Below are 20,885 nucleotides of genomic sequence, written 5' to 3'. Positions count from 1 at the left end.
AATGACTCGTGTGCCACCACCCAGAATCAAAACCAAAACGATTAGCTTACGATTTACTTTTTCCTTTGATGTTAATGCCTGAGCTATGAAGACATGTTTGCTGTGAGGCTAAAAATTAAAACCTCAACCAATAGCTATTACGTTACGCATGCATATCTTCACCTGGCAAATTCCATTTTTTTAATTTTCACACTTTTGCATGGATTTTCCCCAACTAAAACCCAAATATAAAGTTTTGCATGGGGTTAAATACCCTATATATTAATTTTCTATCTGTGTAGGCCAAAAACTGACAGGAGTTTGGTAGGCAAGATTTTTTAAACATATATATATATATATGCATACATAAATATATATAGAAAGAGGTTTGTGTTTACTGTAACCTTTTTACGCAAATATTACGCAAAGGAGTTATCGATATTTAGAACTACCAAAGTGAAATTATTTTCAAGTTTCTTTCTTCTAGATGAGTTGCCTTGACATGGCTTAAGCCTTTATCTAACACTAGCCTGGGTGCCTGGCGTTGCCCGGGTGTTTGGAAGTGTGTATTGAGCAAAAAAAAAAAAAAGTTGGTAGTAGGCAAACAGGCTCAAACCCGTACTGCAAAGCATGAAAAGAATGTGAAAAAAAAAAAAAACGTGACATCTTTACTGTTGCGCGCATTGCCAAACCGGAAGTGATGTAGGTTTAAATTAAGGCCAGACAATCAAAAAGAGAGGATGACATTCGAAAATATCGATGAAAAAAAAAAAAAGCCCACTCCCCACCGTCGTAGAAAAGTGCCTAGTTGAGGCGAAAGGAATTAATGTTTTGGGCCAATTTTTCGATATTTGTCGTCCGAAGGGTTGAGCTTCAAAATGATACTGATCTCGTGAAAATCTGTCGCCTCTGTCGAAAGTTTTAGGTAAACATATATACATACATTCATACATACAGGTGAGATTTATATTATAGATTACTATATAACTCCTACGTTGAGGGAAGATAAATGGATTCATAGTATGTATTAATCAGAAATGTGAGTTCTCTACTCTTTTGTAGTAATTTGCTTTTTTTCTTTTATTCAGAAAAAGGATTTCTGCTCAAATAGCAAGATTCATACTTCCTTTATTTTATTTTAAAATCGTATTCACCTTAAACAAGACAAATTACCACTGAGATGTGAATTAGTGACCATGCTTACAGGGACACAGTTTTAAACTATTTTTTTATTGCATTTTCACTCCAAATAAGGCACATTGTAGGAGTTACTATGTAGGGAACTGAGCAGCAAGATGTCTGTTTACATTACACTTGAACTTCTGCATATCAGTACAGTCAGGGAAACAGGAACCTGGAAGAGAATTCCAAAGTAAGGAGTTGAGCTCTGAGACCTCTGTTCACATTACACTTGAAATTCTGCATGTTTGTACAGTCAGGGAAACAGAATGCAGGGAGGGAATTCCAGAGTCAAGCAGTTAGAGGAAAGAAACTTTCAGAGTAGAAGGCTCTCTGACATCGGGGGACTTCTATAGTGAAGGTGTGTGATTTTGCTGCTTGTCGGGTTAATCAGAAGTAGTTATGTTAAAATACTTGTAAAGAAAGCGCAGGGATGCAACATTTCAGTGATGGGACAGGGATTTTCATCAATATTTTATTTCTCTTTCTACCTCTCTCTTGCTTCATCTTTCTCTTTTCCTTTTTTGCTGGTCTGTCACACTTTTTTTCTTTCTTTTGCCCACCCCAAGCAAGGTATACTGATACTGTGATAGCGGCCAAATTTCGAAGAAGCAACCTGAGTGGAGACTTGAACAACAAGATCTTTGTTTCATATTATATTTAAATTTCTATATGTTTGTACAGTCTGCTGACATAAAAGAAATTTCAAAAGCAAGTGGTCCAAGGAAAGAAGCTATTAGATAAGAAAATCTGCCAGCCTCTAGGAAGGTATGTGATTTTGCTGCTAGTTAAGGTATTTATGTTGAAGGTATACAAGTACGGTAAGTTCTTTAGCACAAGCACAAGAATACAATACTGTGGTGATGCGACACAGGTTGGAGCTTGGTAGACAATGAGTGACTTATTATTTTAGAAATTATTTTTTTGCATTTTATCCAAAATGAAGAGACTAGTGGTTGGTGCACCAGCCCACATATGGCAACCAATGCATGGGCAAATAGTGACTAAAGAAGTATGGGATACTGCCAGGTGTGAGATGTTTTCTAGTCTGATAGAGGGAGTTTACCTTTTTTGCAATAGATTTAGTAGCATCTTCAATGTACTTGTTCCCCTTTATTTTGGCAGAGTATTTCACGTCAAGGAGTTAAACATTAAACTCTTGAGAATAATACTATCATCCATAACAGTCAGTGATTGGAATGTTGTCTTATAATGGTTAAAGGAAAGGAGCTTTGTCTTAGTAGCATTAAATGTGACCATCCGTTTTTGGTCTGATTCTATTATGGACTGCAAGTCAGCATTTTCAAATGCAACCGTACATCTCTATAAGTACCTCTGTCATAAGTTTCTCATATTATTTTCATGACTAGAAATATATGCAGATTGAAGAGGCACGTTTTCTTAAGAATATACGCTTTTGTTTTAACTCCATTTTTTGCAAATGTTAATTTTCTGAAAATAATTTCTACATAAATACTTGAAATAAAATTAATTTCTTTTTCCATTTTTCATTTTCTAGGTGAGTCAAACAGTTTAAGAAAATACTCCTATCCATCAATTTCAAAACAATGTAAGTTTTTATTTGTTTCTTTAGTTTCATTTTATATCGAAATCTCATGTGAATCGGTTTCGGAATTGGTATCAGAATTGGAAATTTCCGATTTCAAAAACGATTTCTTTACTTTCTTTCTTGACAAAAAAAAAAAATGAAACAGACACATAAGTATTCATTTGTTAATTGTTCGTTACAACATAATACTAAGCAACCATAGGTTATAAATCTCCTTCACAAATTTAGCATTAACTCTCTAAATCTAATTTATACTTTCTATTGGTCAATTATGGTAAATAAAGTAAACATTCTAGAGTTCATTTGCCTATTCTCTGAGTAAACTTTTTTTGCACTTATTTTCTAAATGCATCTATCGCAGTTGATTATTGAAAGATTTAAAATGCTCTGGACAAGTTTTTTTCAATTTTGCTTGAGTCAGCTTCTGAAATCATTAATGTTTTATTGTATTTTTTCGCTTTGACCACAAGTAAAAAATATATTGCTGTAAATCTCACTATGAGTTTATAAAAATATTGGATAAAATATATAAAGAGAAAGCATTTAGAAGTTTGTCAAATTAAAAAAATAAATTATATCTACATTTAAACGTAACCGCCACCTCACCCCCAAAAAAGAAAGGATGAGATTAGGGCATTTGTTAATGTAACTAACAGAAAAAGAAGAAATAAAAAAACAAATATGCAACAAATATATGTTACCAAATGCAAGATAAGTTAACTCGTCTACCTGCACTCATGAGCAAAAAAAAAAAAAAAAAAAAAAAAAAACAGGTTAAAAGTGAAAGAAGGAAGAAATCGATTTTTCAATATTTTTCCATGAATTTTTGTTTTAACTGAAAATTTATATTTTGCAGATCATTATTATTATAACATATAATACTAAGTGGAAAAATTAATCTTAAATATGGTAGAACTGCGTCTTGGTGAGGATATAAAAACCGAATTGCAGGATTAAGGCAGTCCAAAATGACTTACAAGAAGATTTTTGATATTTTAAGAAAAGAAAAAGTGTAAACATCTCTTTCTGTAGTGAAGCGAATTGGTCAAAGGTTCGAAGTCGAATGCTTGGTAAAAGGGAAATCTGGATCTGGTCGCTCTAGAGCATCCACTTTGAAGGACAACCACAGGCTTAAATGAACTGTTTTGAAGGATTGAAAGAAAACTTATGTTGACCATAACAAAGAATTCAAAGCAGAGGCTGGAAATTCTTTTTCTAGATATATAATATCTAGACAAATGGAAGAAATAGGATTTTCTTCTAAAAGGTGTGCAAAGAAGCCATTTTTATCTAAGAACATCAATGATAGAAATAGATTTTTCTCGTATTATGGCAAGAAAGATGGAGACTGGTTCAGGAATGTTTTCTGATCAGATGAATCAAGATTTTGTCTTGTTATTGTTGCTCCCGATGCTCCTGAATGGTGCAATCGAAGAACTGGAGAAAGATTTTCACCAAGTTGCATAAAAACGACAATTAAACACAGGAATGGAGAGATAAGGGTATGGGGAACTTTTACTGCAGCAGAAGTTTGGGAACTTATTAGATGTGAGAAGTCAATCAATGCAAAGGAATACATTCGAATATTAGAAACAGGACTGTTACCAAGTATCCAGAAGCTGGGAATATCTCAGAACATTATTTTTTCAACATAATAATGCCCCTACACGCACTGCTAAAGCCACAAAAAAAAAAAATGGTTTTTTGATAATTCAATTAATGTGATATTTTGGCCATGTCAAAGCCCCGATTTAAACCCAATCGAGAATATTTGGTCCATAATATCTCGTGCATTGGCTGGAAGAACCTTTTCAAACAATGACAAACTTTGGGAAGCTGTGCAAAGCGAATAGAATAGCATCTCCTCTTCATAGTGTTCCACTTTGGTTGAGAGCATGTCTTAAAGGATTGATCTTTTAAAGAAATTAAAAGGGAATGAGATTCCATCCTAAGCATTCATTAAAGTAAATGTCTTGTTTTGTGTTATTAGTCTCGTTTAAGTTTCCTTGTTCAATTGTTCTTTGTTCAATATAGCTTTTAGTGCAATAAAATGTATAAAATTTGTTTGGCCCATTTTCTTTTGTTCACGAGTGTATACGAATTAGATTATTTATGTTTAAACTTATTTTAAAGCATTTTTTAGTTCAAAATAAACTTAGTGTACACTCTGTTAAATTAGAACAAAAAAAATGGCTGCCCATAAGCCCTGCACAAGAACCCTTGATAATCACTCCAAGTTTAAGGGGAATTCTTTATTAAACAGCTAGAAAGGAAAGAGGAGAAATTTTTTTTAGGTCCTTTCTGATTAGAGAGTTCTACTAGGGGATGTTACTGGGATCATAACATCACAGATGGATTAAATATATAAAATATTTTTGAAGGATATTGTCGATTGAATAACTCAACATTTGAACTTATTGAAACAAAATCTGTACGACAAATTTGTTAGAAAAATGACATTCTTCAAAGTGAAAATGTTTTTCGTTAAATATTAAGTTATTTCAAATGTCTAGTGGATTCTCAGCGAGCAGTTTCTTTCCTTATATAGGCTTTGTATAATTAAAATGCTAAAGCACTACTATATATTGGGTACAATATCATAATTAATAAAGAATTGACTATAATAATAAATATAAAATATGAATACATTAAGATATCATATTTAAGCATATCTTACGACCGGGCAACACCGGGAGGTCTTCTAGTATATATATTTCTCTCTTCAAATTTCGATGAGATAAGTCAGTAGTTAATACTTTCAATGTCAAGGCCATGGGTACGTCCTTTTAATATACAAGTTTGACTGTTTTATTGATACAGAGCGAAGCTTAGAAATAGTTTCTATTCATTCTTTCCTGGATAAAACTGCTTTTATTTGATCAACATCAGAACAAAGTCTTTGATTGAAAATAACTCTCTTGCGTTGTCCAATGCATTCATGAAATCCCACTGTTATTTCATTATGAAAAGGAAAGTTAGCTTCTACATAAACGATGCTCAATTGTTTGCCCTTCCAAATTGTGTACTTTTGTGGTCACATTATGAACAATATCCAAACGATTTGTGTGCTGTTCATTAAGTCTTTTCAGTCAAACTAAGTAAAGAGTGAAGCTTTGTTTGCTGCATTGGCCATCTTTGTCTTATGAGCTGCATCGTCAGGGGAGATAACCCAAATTGAACAATAGTGTCTAAGAGATTATTATATTCAGCAGGTTTCAGGAAAGTAAAAAAATGTCTAAAAACAAAAAAAATTAGAGATCATTGTTCTTTGTTTAATTTCGCACCACTTGGTATCTATACTCATCTGCTGGATTAAATTATTTGTGAAAAGAGATGCAGATCTTAAGTCTGAAATATGTCGATTTATAATTGTCATTAATTGGTATGGAATATTTAAATTACCTAGATCCTAAATCTGAAATCCAAATCCTTGATTTTGTATATTTTATCTTGATTATTCGGATTACTGTCTTGTATGTTATTTTCACAGCATTCAGGATGATCTTATCGCACTCTTACTTCTTATCACATATCTTATGTGCATATAATATCTTGTGGCTTTACGAAGGAAGAAAAACAGCCACAAAAAATATTGTTATCACATGCAGCAGTACAACTGTGACAACCATCAAGTCAACTGGACAATAAACGTAAACTGAATGCTTCCGTCTACACAACCCAACATGGAAATACCATTGATATGACCTGACACAGTACTAAACACATCCATCAACATGACCTGGCATGGCCCCAAACAATTCTGTCAACATGATCCATCACAGCCGCAAACAATTCTGTCCACACAATCTAGTGCAGTCCTGAACAATTCCTTTGATATGATTCTGAACACCTTCATTAAAACAACGACACGATCCCAAACAACTCCATCAAAACAATCTGATATGATCCTAAATAACTCCATCAAAACGATCCGATATGATCCCAAACAACTCTGTCAAAACGATCCGATGTGATCCTGAACAAATCTGTCAAAATGACCCGATACGATCCTAAACAACTCAGTCGAAACGACCCAGCACGATCCCAAACAACTCAGTTGAAATGACCCAGCACGATTCCGAACAACTCTGTCAAAAAAAGACATGATACCAGAGCAACCTCATGTGTCATTCGCTGAACGATTCTGGCCTAAGCTTTTTATAATTCATTTTCACCATAGGTAGGCCCAACGAAGCCATTGACACACAGTTCTTGAGCACTTCCATGCATGCTGGTCACATATATATTCATAGATTTATATAAGTTGTTTGTTTAAAGAAAAGCTTTGTTTAACATTATAATTCATGAAGTTTTACCGGGCATGCTATTCGAATTACCACCTGTGAATATCGGGAATCGATTGCATTAAAAACCTATCCACATTATTACTAACTTCAAACGGCTTACATTAAAAATGTCAACAATAAAACAAAACTAAGAAACATTTCTGCTTTGTATGACAAAACAACTACAATCAGATGTGCATGAACAGCTTTTTATTTGCATTCTGCACCATGTTAATAATTCATAGGGTTGATATTTGTACATGCAGCTAAGCATTTGCAACTAATTGACAACGGAATTTTTAATTAAATGTCAAGGTCATCTCTAAGAAGATTTGAAACTAGGAACAGAATTCAACTTAAATTAATTGTTTACCAAGGGAAAGAGGAGAGGTTATATTTCGATGTGGAATACAACAGCAATTTAAATTCATCCATGATCATCTATGTAGAAGCTTTTACATTCTTATTATTTGGATTATTCAGATTACTGTTTTCATCTGTTTTTTTCACAACTTTTCAGTCGATGTAACCTCTGACCTTTTTCAGGTGTATCTTGTAGAAGTATGGAATCTTTCTGTCAAACTCTGGAAGCTGCATGGAATTTCAAACAAAACCCTTTATTCAATCCATGGGGGTAGCATGGTCTCGCTTTGTCAGCCATGATTGGGTAGGAGTCTGAAGTAATTCACAATTGTATGTTTGTCATCGAATCGAAACTTCAACCGCCAGAAGAGTGTAACATACAATGGAGTTTACCAAGTACTGTATCCACTACACCATGGATCTTCAAGATGAGAACAGTTGTCTGAATAATCCAAATAGTACGTCTTCATCTCGTAAATTCAGAAACTCTTATATTCTGTTTATTTTCAGAAAAAAAATGAGATCATTGTAATACAATATGGCTAACATATTTCTTTATTAAAAATCCAGTGAAATGATGAAACAGCTGTCTCATCGTAAAATTTCCCTGCTTTCGTGACAATGTCTTCCTTTCTGATTTTCTCTGAGCACCCTTGGGACAAACTTTGCACAAATCTTCTGCATCTTCAGTTCCTCACAAATAATTGTGTGTACAATTCCCACTCTGACATCAAAGTGTGCACTTATTGTCTCTATAGACACACGACGCTCCTTATCCATGACATTCTTTATTTGACCAACCAACTCTGATGTTCTGACTTCCTTACTCCTCCCACACTCCTCATCATCCTTCACAGACTCCCTGTTTTCTTTGAATCTCTTATACCACTCAAAAACTGATGCCCGATTCATGCAAGATGGTCCAAAGCAGTCTGAAGCCTTCCATACGTTTCTGTGGCATTTTTCTAAGTTTAAAACAGAATTTTATTGCATATCTTTTTCTAAAGTTTCCTCATGTCCAGATTGCATTTTTGAAATTCACAAGCTGTGACAATCAAGCTTTAGTAGAGTGTATTCCAATTCTTGCTGTAGCTGTTCATTTGAACCTAAAATCATAAAATTGGTCAGTCATCTCATAAAATGTATAACAATAATATACTATTTTTTTCAAGAGTCTACAACAGTTTTAAATGCCGGTACAAAAAAGTCTGGAAACTTCTTTAAGGCACCTTGTAATTATGTTTTTCAGCTGTGTTTCAATGTGACGTGTTTCTTTTCAGCTTCCAGTTATTGTTGGGTAATCAGGATAGAAATATTGATCATTTTATCATCTTTTTGTAGTTATTTCATTCGTAGGTTAGTTCGAAGGCTGTTTTTAATTGTGAGGTATAACGTACAAACTAACTTACAAATAAAATAACTACAAAAGGAAGGTAACAAAACAATCTCTTTTTTTAATTTCTATCCTGGTTACCCAACGCTAACTGGAAGCGTAAAGAAAATACTTCATATTTGAAAACAGTTGAAAAACATAATTATATTCAAACCTACAATCTCTTGAGTAAAACACACGGAACAGACAAATCGTCGAGCATGTTCTTTCTTTATTTTCATTTTAGATTCATATCGTCGAGGTTGGTTTTTTTTTAATCCTTTTTTTATAATATATCTATAATATAAAGTTGGATATCGTGTGTGTGTGTGTGTGTGTGTGTGTGTGTGTGTGTGTGTGTGTGTGTCTGGTCACGAATAGGCTCCTATATGGGTGACTATTTTAAAAAACTGATTGCATATGATAGAAGATGTATCGAGACACAGGAATGGGTATATTTGATCCTGCAGAACGGTGGTTCATAAAAATTGTGGGGTCTGCGTTCGCGCCTGGTCCACAAAGTATGGAAATAAAAATTAAAAAAAAAAAAACGTTTACAAGTGTTTCTGATATAGATGTACATAATAATACTTTGATAAGTATGTTTTAACTTCAATAGGGATGGTATAATAAAATTGTGGGGTCTGCGTTTGTACCTGGCCTCCATAGAATGGAAATAGGCACAAACTTTAATAAAGACTTTTCATATCTATCTGCGTAAGTATACTTTTATAATTATGTTTCAGTTTGAAGAAATATAGTATAATAAAATTATGGGGTGTCCGTCCGCGCCTGACCTCCATAAAATAGAAATATGTTGCGAAGTTTAACAAGGTTTTTTAATATAGATCCACAAAATATTGTGATAAGTGTTTGAGTGTGAACAGGTATGGTATAATAAATTATGTGGTTTATCTATTTTATTTTTACTTTCATCATATTTTGCTTTGGTTTTGATATCCCCAAATTCGAAGCTATCTCTTTACAACCCTTCCTTTTCATAACCTATCATACTTTCATAAATCAGAATCCATTTTCTGTTGGCTGTTTTTGAACCCAGTCAACGACGGGTACTTTTGCTAGTATATATATATATATATATATATATATATATATATATATATATATATATATATATATATGCGACATGTATAAAAAAAATACTTCAGTATCTGCGGTCTTGTATTCTGACCACAAATCTCTGCAATAATTACAATTGATGTTTTTGTATGCGCATTGAATATTGCTTATCTCGCATGATTTGTATGTTAATGACATTTCATGAATTTCTTTTCCCATTCTCTTGCTGTTTCATCCAGTTTCAAAGAACATTTAGAAACAAAGAAGCTGATTGGTCGACGGTAGGGTTAACTTAAACTTTCTTATATATTATTTTTTATCGGCATCTTTTTAAGATGAGTAATTTGTTTATTTATTTATTTTTTGCGGACTGTTATTCTCGTCTTCATAGTCGTTGTTGTTTCACCACGTTTTGGCCAACTCATCCTCTGGCCTTCTTGTCTGAAAATAGCAGTTTCAATCATACCCAAAGCAGAGCAGGCGTTTAGTTGCATTCCTATCCCGTCGCAGTTAATCACCTGAAGAAGGCCAGAGAATGAGTTGGCCGAAATGTGATGAAACAACAACACCTATGAAGATGAGGATAACAGCCTGCAAATAAATGAATGAATTAAACTTTTTTGTCAATAATTTCCCAACTGAAACATTTCAAAATAAACATTTATAATCTAACAAATTTTGTCGATTTTGTTAAAAGATGTGTATACAATATAGAATGGTATCATAATAAAATATCTACATTATATTTCTCTTAGTCTGTCTGTCTGTTTGCTTGTTCATTCCGTTTGGAAACTACTGGACCGATCTGGCTGAAATTTTGTATGGACCTTTGTTATGATAAGATGTAGCTAAGTATCGTGGTACCCGTTTGATGCACAGTTAGGGACTAATATGGATTAGTATTTAATACAATCACCACAATACCACATTTACTCATTCTAAGTCAAGAGGTTATAACTTTTAGTTGTAGAAATATTTTTTAAGAAAAATGCTTTTATATACTTACTCATGTATACATTGTATATTAAAGTGTTTTATTTTGTCTATTATCATTGCCGACTGGGGCTCTGGAGAGTATGATTATGTGCATTACTTAGATCAGCGCATGCTCGCAATGTTGTCTTCTTTAACCGTGCAGGCTGATGCATAGCTGGATGCCTATATCGCAATGGGCTAAAATGAAGTAAGTGTCCTAGATTGCAACCATTACTGTGATGTCTTCTCGCATCTTTTATTTCCACTGTAAGCTGATCTCTGCTGCTGTCTGTCTCTGCAGTGCCCTATTATAAACTATATGGTGCCAGACAATAGCAAATTTGGTTTCCCAATTGTTCATGAAGATTTTTCAGACCATCAGGTTCCTCTGAATCAGAGTATGAGATAAGAAAAGAACAACCTTCTCATACCTTGTGTGTTAGTGAACTTTTTATTAGTGTATCTTTTAACACTTTCTCATGAGGCAAATTTATGTCTTAACCATCACACAATTGTAATATTAGTTGAAAACTAGCAGCCACCCACAGCGTTGCCCGGTTGTAAGATATGCTTAAATATATTTCATATATATATTCATGCAGATTGTGTATTTATTATTATAGACACAATTCTTTATTGATTATTATATTGAATCTAATATATAATAGTGAGATCAAAACTAAAAAAATATATATATATATATGACTTGGATGCCATCAGCTAGAATCGAAACCAAAACATACAACTATCCACCTTCATTCCTTAGCCTCTATGCCACGCCCCCACCACACACACACACACACACACACACACACACACACACACATTCTTCTGTCATTCCTCTTTTAAAAGATGGAATCGCCCGATCGTTGAAGATAAGATTCAAGCACGCAAGCAAAGAAGGACAGCCGAACGATCCACAGAGTTTTATGATTATATAAATTCTAGAGAACATCAATTTAAAAAATCTCAAATCCCAGATATTCTGATGAGTTTGCCACTGAAAATAAGACAACATAACTTCTTAATAGATGAATGTGATAGCTTTTTTCATCGATCCTAACTATATGGACATCAAAATTTCTTGAGTTGTAAGCTATGTTTAGTTTCTGAAAAGTTTCCGATGATTAGTTATTCTATACAAGTCCTGAAGATGACAAGTTCTCAGTGGACAGCTGTTATGTACAGGTTCCGGACTTTATAATTTTGCAGCCAAACAAAAGATCCTTCTCATGTTGACATGAAAAAAAAAAAAGCGTGCTGGGATGCTAAAAAAAGGTTTTATGGAGCAATTCTGGTTTTTGATTGGTTGATAGCAGAACGTGAATTAATTTGATTCGTCAGTTCCCAACAGCAACACTTGTATATAGAATCTCCCAACTCTGAAGGACCATACCCCATTAGTCAAAAATATTGTGACAAAATTGATTGGGCTTATTTTATTTATTTATTTTTTTTTAATTACATTTTCACCCCAAACAAGACACATTGCCACTTTGGTGTAGGGCTATTATCAGGGGCAACAGCTACTGGAGTACTATGTAGGGAGTTGGGCAGCAAGATGTCGGTTCACGTTACACTTGAATTTCTGCATGTCAGTACAGTTGGGGAAGCAAGGATCCGGAAGGGAATTCCAAAATCTAGCGGTTCTGGGGAAGAAACTACTGGAGTAGAAAGCTCTTTTACATCTAGCGATCTCTACTGTGTGGGGATGGGATTTAGCTGCCTGTCGGGTTTGTTGAGGGTGTTTACGTCGTGGGGGCACTAGTGCTTGCAGTTCGTCAGAGCATTCACCATTAAAATGCTAATGATAGAAGAATATTTTCAAATATTTTTTACGATATATTTTCAAATATTGTAATCTCCAAATTCCTTCAAACAAATCTCGATATTGCTCATTTGCACATTTTTTTTTTTAATTAATATTCTGTGATATATATTTTTTTTAATTAATATTCTGTGATATATATTTTATATATAATATTCTGTGATATATTTTTTTTTAATTAATATTCTGTGATATATATTTTTTTAATTAATATTCTGTGATATATATTTTATATATAATATTCTGTGATATATATTTTTTTTAATTAATATTCTGTGATATATATTTTTTTTAATTAATATTCTGTGATATATATTTTTTTAATTAATATTCTGTGATATATATTTTTTTAATTAATATTCTGTGATATATATTTCTAATTTATATTACCAGATTTTCTTTTATATACGCAATCGTTTTATCAATGGTAACATTATTATAATTATTAATGGAAATAGAATAGCGTTTGAAGAACTATTTTTAGAATTTCATTTTCAAAATCGATAATTTATGTGAAAACTTCCGGCATTAGTAAAATGTGAAATGTTGCTGAGATGTGGAGAACAGATACTGCACTTTGAAATATCTATTTGCAGAAAATATAAACAACTTATATTAACAAAAAATTAGCCAAAAGCCATTCAAAAGTGTGAGAAAATGGGTGTCGTTTGTCATCCTTTGTCACGATAGCTAGAAAATTCCTATCCTACTTTTAGCTAGAATCATCAATCACCATAATACCACATTCATTCCTGGGGCCGTCCTCCTTAAAATTTTAAGATTGAAAATAAATACGTCTATATTGAACAATTTAGTAGTGTAGTATAGTTTCTGTTGTCAAGATTAGGGCGGGGCATATTGTCACGCCGTCCTAGAGAAGACCAATAGTCGTTGCCAGCAAGAAATGAATGGTAAGTGGCTGTTGCGATAGCACAAAACAGGTAATGCAATTAATCCATTTCCTCTATATGTTTGAAGAACATTTTAGGTGAATATTCTAATTTCATTTAATTCTTAGGACATTTTAACTAGATAGTGCCAGGTACTCCTGCTTGTTGGCCAATAAGCTTCACTGTCTTTTAATTTCTTCCATTGTCAAAAATGTTTACAATATTGATTGTCCTGCTTCATGATGAATCCTAAAGGGAAAAATTGGATTCTCTTGTGGAATTGCAGATTTCTCCAACGTCTGCCGGTTTTCCAAAGATGTTTGCATGTTGAAACAAAAGTATTGATTATTGGGACACTATTGATTTTTAGATTATTACCTTGTTTTAGTTTTAGACATTTGTTTTTTTTGCTTGTTTTTATTTTATTTTTTGTCAAATGTTTTTTGCTTGTTTCCTCAAAGTTTTCTCTTTTGCTGAACTTTAGACATTTTTGTTTGTTTTTTTTATTTTATTTTTTTCCAAATGTTTTGCTTTGTTAGCTTTTTTGTTTTATTTTTTTGTCAAACGTTTTTGTTTTTGCTTGCTTTGTGTTTTATTTTATTTTTGTCAAATGTTTTTTGTTTGTTTCTTTGTTTCCCCAAAGTTTTCTCTTTTGCTGAACTTGAGAGGTTTTTGTTAGCTTTTTTATCTTATTTTATTTTTTCTCAAATGTTTTTTATTTTGTTTGATTCTTTATTTTTATTTTTTATTTTTGTCAAATGTTTTTTTTTTTGTTTTGTTTGGCTCTTTATTTTTATTTTGTCAAGTGTTTTTGTTTAGTTAGCTTTTTTATTTTATTTTACTTTTTATCAAATATTTTTTGTGTTTGTTTGCTTTTTTTATTTTAATATATTTTATTTTGTAAAATGTTTTTGTTAACTTTTTTATTTTATTTTATTTTGTGAAATGTTTTGGGGTTTTGTTTGGTTTTTATTTTAATTTATTTTATTTTTGTGAAATGTTTTTTTTTGTTTGTTTCTCTCTTACACTTTCCTTTTTTTGCTGAACTTAAAAGTAAAAACGCACATTCCTGCGTATTACATGGCAAAATGTTTTGGATTCTAATTTTCACTAATCAATAAATATATCGGCTGTTTGTTGCGTTTTCGTCATGTCAACTGGGTATTTATTTGCCTCCCCACGAAAACAAAATGTGACACAAGGTCGTTTTTAATTTGGGAGGAAACCAGCTCCCCTCAAAAGGGTCACTCTGACAGTTTGCAAAAATAAAATTGCCTTAGTATAGAAAGGTTTCTCCCTCCATTGACTGAGGATAATTAATTTGAGTGTAGCATCTGTGCAGACACCACACTTCAGTAACCAGCCCAGTACAAATACCGGGTCGTCATGTCAACTGCTGTTGGGTCTTGTTATACTGAAACCATACATTTTGTGAATTAGTCTGTTTTGTGTGGGTCTTTCACTGGTATTAACATACCAAATCAGAGTAAACTGTGGAATATTTTGTAAGAAAAGGGTGACTCCACACTCCAGAAAACTCCCCAGTGGGAGTCTCGTACTTAAAAAAATTGATTTGAGCGGACTATATGTATATTATAAATAAAAGGGGGAAAATATTTAAAAAAAAAAAAAAAAAAAAAAAAAACTAGTATTAGTATTTCTACAAAAAATTTTTTTTTTCTTTCAGACATATGTCCTTGAAAAAGTGGTCTGACATATATATCTTTATTGGAATAGCAAAATTTTTAAATAATGAAGAAGAAAAGGATCATATTCAGATGTTAAATGGAGTAAAATACAGATAAAATAAAAGGGAGAAAATAGAAAAAATAAACTAGTATTATTATTTTCTACAAAAAATAGTTTTCTTTTCTCTCTTTCAAACATATGTCCTTGAAAAAGTGGTTTGACAAAAAGCGCTTTGGGTTTCATTACATTTCGTGATTCTTTTAATCGACTTATTCATTTTACCCAATTGAATATTTATAATATATAATTTCCCCGTTTTATTATTTTTTTCTATTTTCCCCCTTTTATTTTATTTATATTTTAGTCGATTTAAGATCTGAATATGGTCTATTTCTCATATATATTCATATTCATAAAATGATCGGCCATAAGTAATGTAAAATGCGACTATCTTGGAAGAGGTTAGATCTAGACAATATCTGATTTGGCTTAAAAACCCATCTGATAATGACATATGGGTTTATCAAAATAATAATAATAATAATGATGATGATAATAATACACATCCTTTAGTATCTAAGGGGCATCTAAAAGAAAATTTTAAAAAAATCTTTTGAATTTATTGGTTTGGTTTAGTTTGATTGTTTTATTTTACGTCACATCAACCCTTTTCGGATTATTTAATGTCAAATCCAGTAATTTTGGAAGAAGGTTTTATGCTTCAAGTTCTTTATATCTTCAAATATTTATTCATGGTGTTTGGTTTGATTGTTTTGGGCTTTGCGGAAGATGATTGAATTTTCCAAAGGGAAAGGAAAAAATAATAACATCAATGTTGGGTGCATTTTAGGTCAGAAAGCCGATATCTTCAGACGGCCTGATCTGGTAGCACCAGTTATTTTATTTGTAAAGAAAATTCTGTTCTTTGTGTGACAGTTCAAGTAATTATCTCCCTTGTATGGACTGCTGCTGCTATTTTTCATATAAAAACAACATATTCTATTCACATAGTATTTTGTGCAACACCAGTTGAATACATGGAAATTAATTTATATATCTTCAGGAAGGTGTGAAAGTTTGGTATATAGCTTGTTATTGCATATCTGTGTGTATGTGTGTGTGTTTTTCTTTTTTTTTTAGGGCTTTCTACTCTAATAACTTTTTTTCACCAACCTGCTAGTCTTTGGAATTCTCCCCGTTTCCTTGAATGTACCAATATGCGAAGTTAAATGTAATGTGAACAAATATCTAGCTGCACAACTACTTAACATGTCCATAATTCACAGTAGCCCCTTACGTCTCAGTATCAATGTGCTATGTTTGGAGTGAATTAAAATAAATAAAACACACACACACACACACCAACTGAACTAACTATTTAAAACACACCCTCTCTCCTAACGCATGCTCTTTTTAAACCAATCAGAACTTCTGGTATCTCTTTCTGACAGGGCCAATGTACCTTGCTTGAGATGAACTAAAATAAAAAAATTTAAAAAATATTGTTTTATTTATCGTCATCAAAGAGAAAAGATAGATACTAGTGTTGGGATATTTACGGCCCATTCCACTACAGACTGTAGGTCATTTTCTAAAGATTCTTACATTGTCTTAGATATATGTACACCTGTTTTTCCCTCATACCTACTATGGAACGTTATATCATCAGCAAATATATCCATCTCAAACTTAATGTTATTCAGGGAAGTCGTTTATGAATATCGGGATTAATAGAGGTCTAAGAACCGATCCCTGAGGGACTTCCATATAAATATTATACTGTTTGAATGTACATCCAGTAAGGACAACCTGGATTTTTCTCTTGTCTAAGAAGGATCTAATTATATTTAGGATTCGTCCAGTAATACTGTATGATTTAATTTTCATTAGGAGTCTTTTATGCCAGACTTTGTCAAAGGTTTTGGATATATCAAGGGCTACAGCCCAGGCTTCCTTTGCCTAATTTAGTGCACGGTATATGCGGTCAGAGATAACCATAAAATATTTGCAGTAGAATAGTATAGCCTATGCTAATCATATATATATATATATATATATATATATATATATATATATATATATATATATATATATACTAGCATTTCAGCCTGACGTTGGTTGAGCAAAAGAAAAAGCGGTCAATTTTTTAAACTTTGACCTCTTAACATTTATTGTTTTGGGTTCAAATCAAGTTATTAAGTTAGATCCATGTCCAAGGAATCTATATCTAAAATTTCAAGTATTTAGATCCAAAATTGTCGGAGGAGTTTGGTAGAGTTCTCAAAGATCAAATCGTTGAACTTTAACCCCTTGACAGCCAAATTTCTGGCCGAAAATGGATTACAAAGATTTTCCCAAATCTCAATACCCTGTATATCAAATTTCGAGTCTGTAGACTTAAAATTGACAGAGTTATTGCGGAGGGAAATGTACACAGACAGACAGACACACAAACACAAACACACACACTTTTACTTTTATAGATATATAGATATTCCAGGCTCAACGTTGCTTAACTTCGGTGATCTGACGAGAATCTGTGTGTCAACGCGATTATGCCGTATATTAGTATCAGATTGGTGACCATTTGGGAATTCTAGGCGCTGTATGTGCTATCCGCTGTCGGTAAGCGGAGAAGGTGTGAAACACAACAGTGTAGACGATATTTTTTTAAGTAAATTTGTATAATTTCGTAGTTTACGTAATATTATTTATGTACTTCTTGTGATTAATTTCAGAATTAATATGTATGAAATTTGCATTTTATGTTGCAAAATAAGATCATAATTTTTACTCTTTTCGGTGTTAATTTTTACTATGCAATGAATGTTTTACACAAAGCAAGGTGTAAAATCTTGTATAGTTAGTAATACACCCAATATTTGTTTATTTTTTGTTTTATTTATGTATTTATTTTATTTATTTTATTTTATTTTTTTAAGTGCTGTGGGAGGGGGGTTTATCTCATTTTAATATAATCTATTTATCTGTTTTTATCTTATTTGTAAAAATGAACTAAAAAAGTATTCACTATCTTTTAAAAATTTTGTTCCGGTTCCATGTTTCCTTTGTGAGAGTAATCTTGTTTTCTGTTGTGCCATGTTTTGTTTTATAATATTTATTTTCTGTGTCTATAAACTCAATAAAGCAAATCATAGCGATTGAAAAAACTACTTTTGAAGTTTATTCCAAACAATTTCATGATTCAGATTGTTTAAATCTAACGAAAAAAATTTTTTTTAAATAGATGAAAAAAAAAAAATGGTTGCTAAGTATTTCAAAATTCATGTCCATAATTCACTGTCTGAAGTTTAAATGATGAATTGGATTTTGCAGAATGTCAGTTCGTATACGTTTCAATGAGAAAACGAATTAACTGTTAATTCTTAATTTCAGACCTGAATGATTTTATAGAATCATTCTTTGGTATTCACATGGCCATTGATTTAAATGGCGGTTAACCCTGTTTAGACTATTTTTTTTTTTAAGTTAATGTTGACTTTTGTATCATTCAAATTTTCTACTCAATTATGAAATGAATTGCTTATTTTAATGTGCTAACGTTATATACCATTTTAAAGCGCAAAATTCCATTTACATCACTGTTATTAGATTTTTAAAAAAATGTTTAATCTCAAACAAGACACATTGCCACTTGGATCTAAAGAGGCAACTATTTGAAATCGTGGGGAATTGAGCAGCAAGATGTCTGTTCACATTATATTTAAACTTCTGCAGTAGAGTACAGTAAGGGAAGCAAGTATCCGGGGGGGGGGGTTCCAAAATCTAACAGTTCGAGAGGAGAAATTATTATAGTAGAAGGCTTTTGAGCATCTAGTGACAGGAGAAGGATTTTGCTGTTTGTGAGCTTAGTCGAGAGTATGTATGTCAAGGAGTTATAAGTACAATAATTTTATCAGAACACATTCAATTAAAATACCTGTAAAATAGGCATAAAGATGCAACATTGCGTGATAGGACAAGTTGGAGATTGACCAATAGTGCAGGACTTATTAGATTTTAGACTGTTTTTGGAACCCTGTCTAAGAGTCTAGTGGTAGATTCACTGACCCAGTTATGGCAATAATACTCCATACAAAAGCGAATTATGGCTTTGTAAAAATATAGGATGCTGTCTGGTATGAATAATTTTCTAACACGGTAGAGGGAACTCAACTTTTTTGTAGCAGCTTTTGCAATGTCCTTGATTCATGTTGCCTGTGAATTTTAAGCCGATAAGCTGTTAAATGTTATGTTTCTATATATTCAGATTCTTACAAAAAAAAAAATGAAAGAATGTGAAGAATTTCCTTGTATTTTGTTTTTTTTTTACATAGGCATCACCACTTATCAAGACCAAGAGGCTACTCAAGGATAAGGGTTAAAGAGTGTACAGTAGAAATTGGACAATATAGTAACCGTTAGTAATGGAGAGTTGGTAAATTTGTTAACTTATATGGAACGGCTCATCAAAAACTTGTTTATGTTAGACTTGAAGACAACCATATTGTAGTCAGCTGGAAAGCAGGAAAACGGAAGACAATTCCATAGTCGTGCAGTTCTAAGAAAGAAGCTTTGCTCATGGAATCTACGCTTAGGTTTAGGCACAGATAAAGTGGGGGAAACTAGTGATAGTGTTCTCTGCTAGACGGGTGTTTCTTGTGAAAGTTTGGCGAGGGGGGACCATAGAATGGAGCTCAGCCGAGCACCTGCCATGAAAATAACGATAAAGCAGAGACAAACTCGCAAACTGTGAGGAAGAGGTTACAGGGAAGAGAAAAGGACATCCCCCACAAGGCTACGAAGTCTATTTTGAACTCTATCAAGGCAGGATAAGTCCTTTCTAGCAGCTCCTGCCCAGATGTGGCAACAGTACTCCATCCTAGGACGTACCTGGCTCTTATATAGATAGAGAATTGCATCAGCAGTGAGATATCTACTGGATCGATAGAAGGATCCCACCATTTTTCCAGTGGCCTTGGCAACGGATTTTATGTATATGTTCCATTTAAGATCAGGAGTAAAGGTCAAGCCTAGAAGCTTGTCAAAACTTGAGGCCTCCTGAAGACGAGAGCCATTCATTTCAATTGATGCCAGATGGGGATCAGAGCGTTGATGATGTAAAGATAAAAGCTTGGTTTTAGATGCCTTAAAAGTAACAAGCCACCTCTTTCCGCATTGTACCATTTGCTCAACATCAGAGGAGAGAGAATCAGAGAGAACTTGGTCATTTACCGTTATAGATGTGCTACCATAGATAGTAGTGTCATCAAAATAAATGTCTACGAATGATGTAAGGATGTGATTTGGAAGATCATTAATATAGATCAGGAAGAGAGTAGGGCCCAGGATGGACCCCTGAGGGACTCCAGCATTAATACTAAAAGCTTCTGATTTCTGCCCATCAACTACTACTCTTATGAACCTATCAGAGAGAAATGATTTAATTATTGAGAAAACATTTCCAGTTATACAGTAGCTGGAAGTCTTGTGAAGTAAACCTTTATGCCATACTCTATCAAATGGATTCCATGAACAAAGCTTCTTTCTTAGAACTGCACGCCTGTGGAACTCTGTTCCGTCTGCCTGCTTCCCACCGGACTACAACTTGGATGTCTTCAAGTCCAACGTTAACAAATCTCCACACTAACGTAATGTACTTGCAATAACCCTT

The 20,885-nt window shown here is 32.9% G+C and overlaps 1 protein-coding gene across 4 annotated transcripts in view; it reads left to right on the top strand.

Moving 5' to 3' along the window:
- The window catches only part of LOC145279663 (gamma-1-syntrophin-like), a 686,561-nt gene that overhangs the window by 372,204 nt on the left and 293,472 nt on the right, over window positions 1–20,885 (top strand). Inside the window, exon 2 of one of the 4 annotated variants that reach the window (XM_080130909.1) lies at window positions 2,678–2,728. The exons of the other annotated variants lie outside the window; for them this stretch is intronic. The gene's annotated coding sequence lies outside the window, so the exon portion shown is untranslated. The remainder of the gene's footprint in view (window positions 1–2,677; window positions 2,729–20,885) is intronic. 4 annotated transcript variants of the gene reach the window in all.

This window comes from Euprymna scolopes, chromosome 7, assembly GCF_053919585.1.
Source record: "Euprymna scolopes isolate OS-2025 chromosome 7, ASM5391958v1, whole genome shotgun sequence".
In the NCBI taxonomy this organism is placed as follows: Eukaryota; Metazoa; Mollusca; class Cephalopoda; order Sepiida; family Sepiolidae; genus Euprymna; species Euprymna scolopes.
This window is presented reverse-complemented; position numbering and strand designations above follow the sequence as displayed.